The sequence below is a fragment of the Rhinolophus hipposideros genome, assembly GCF_964194185.1.
Source record: "Rhinolophus hipposideros genome assembly, chromosome: X".
Taxonomy (NCBI): Eukaryota; Metazoa; Chordata; class Mammalia; order Chiroptera; family Rhinolophidae; genus Rhinolophus; species Rhinolophus hipposideros.
The window spans coordinates 33304134-33305866 of record NC_138046.1 but is presented as its reverse complement, the minus strand read 5'-3'; the positions used below and the strand labels follow the sequence as shown (position 1 = coordinate 33305866).

Here is a 1733-nt window from a genome sequence, read left to right as displayed (position 1 = left end):
GTCCAACTACTGTACAGATATTTCTGGCAAATAACAGCATTCTTGCAACAGCATGCTAAAGGCTCAACAGGATGATATTTTCCATCCCCACAAAGACTTGAAGGATATCATCCAAGCAAGAAGGAAAATAATTTCCTGGAGGCTGAGTTAGGGATTTCAGCGCCAACATAAAATAGGAGAGAACTCATAACTTAGCAGGTGCAGGATCCACATCACCACGTCAGGGAAAACATGGGAGAGAGGGAAAGGCTGCTCTCCTAGAGGTGTTCAAAAACACATGGGCAGCTTTTTTCTTTCTTTCTCCTGTAGGAGCCACTGGGTTGAGAGGAGCATGGACGTCTCCTCTCCCTGCCATGGCTTGTGCTCGTCTACTGATATTGGTATAGTCCAAAAAGGGTGCATTATCTGGCAAAGTGTTACTTTGCCTGCTGTGTTCAACCAGATATTCGACCAAATATTGTGAACTTTGTTCACACCAACTTGTGTAAAAACAACAGACAGCCCTATGCTCTCTGTGAATTAGCAGGTCATCAAAGTGGTGCTGAGCCATGGGTCCTGGCAGAGCTGTGGCTCGGATTCCTAGAGTTCAGGTTGTGGGATTTATTGCTTTGGCCATGGTGCTTTTGGCAATATGTATCGTGGGGGCTGCCTGTTTGCACCAACCCAAACCCGGTGCTGTTGGCACTACGGAGTGAACACAATACAGAAACAGTATGCCATCTGCTCTGCGCTGGCTGCCTCAGGCTTTACTGGCGTTGGTCATGTCTAAAGGTCAAGCTTAAGGCCTGGAATGATATCAAAAAGGTCTATGCCTCTCAGTGAATGAGAGCTAGCTAGGGCAAAATGAGCAACTGTCATTGTATCCAGCACAGGGGACCTATAATGAGGACAATGGCATCATCAAAGACTTCAGAAACATCCCTGGAATTATTCTGCTTAATGTAAGCAAACTGAACACTTTGAAACATGCTCTTGGTGGGCATGTGGCCGTTTCTGCATTTGGACTGAAAGTACTTTCTGAAAGTTGGATGATTGTATGGCACTTGGTGTAAAGCCTCCTCCCTCAAGAGTAACTACAACTTTTCCATGCACAAGATGCTCAATACAGACCCTAGCAGAATCCTGAAAAGCCCAGAGACCCAAAGAGCCCTCCAAGCACTACATAAGAAGATTCATCACAGAGTCCTGGAAAAGAATCCACTGAAAAACCTGAGAATCATGTTGAAGCTAAACCCACCTGGAAAGATTATTCACTAGAACATCATTCTTCACGAGGTCAAGAACCACCGGCTCTGGGGGCATAAAGCAGTAGCAGCACTAGAAGCCAAATAAGATCAGAAGGGGATTCCAGGCAAGAAGCCAGTAGTAGAGAAGAAAGGAAAGAAGGCTGTTGGCATTACGAAGCAGAAGGACCCTTTGGGAAAAAGGGCTGCAGCTACCAAAAAGCTGCAGCTGAGAAGCCTGCAGAAAAGAAACCCACCACAGAAGAAAAGAAGCCTGTGGCATAAACTTAAAGCTGTTTATTCTGTAAAAGTCAAATCACTTTGGACAGCTAATTTTGAAAAAAAACCTGATCAAAGAGGCTGTGAGAAACATATTAATTAAAAAAAAAGGCACATGGGAGGGCTGGTTAGCTCAGCTGGTTAGAGTGCGGTGCTCTTAACATCAAGGCTGCCCATTAGATCCCCACATGGGCCACTGTGAGCTGTGACCTCCACAACTAGATTGAAACA

General features: G+C 45.3%; 1 pseudogene across 1 annotated transcript; it reads left to right on the top strand.

The window, feature by feature from the left end:
* Positions 1-353: 353 nt before the first annotated feature.
* On the top strand, positions 354-1508 carry LOC308495296 (large ribosomal subunit protein uL4-like; annotated as a pseudogene). Its single transcript has one exon. The product of its transcript is annotated as a large ribosomal subunit protein uL4-like (transcript).
* The last annotated feature ends 225 nt before the right edge of the window (positions 1509-1733 follow it).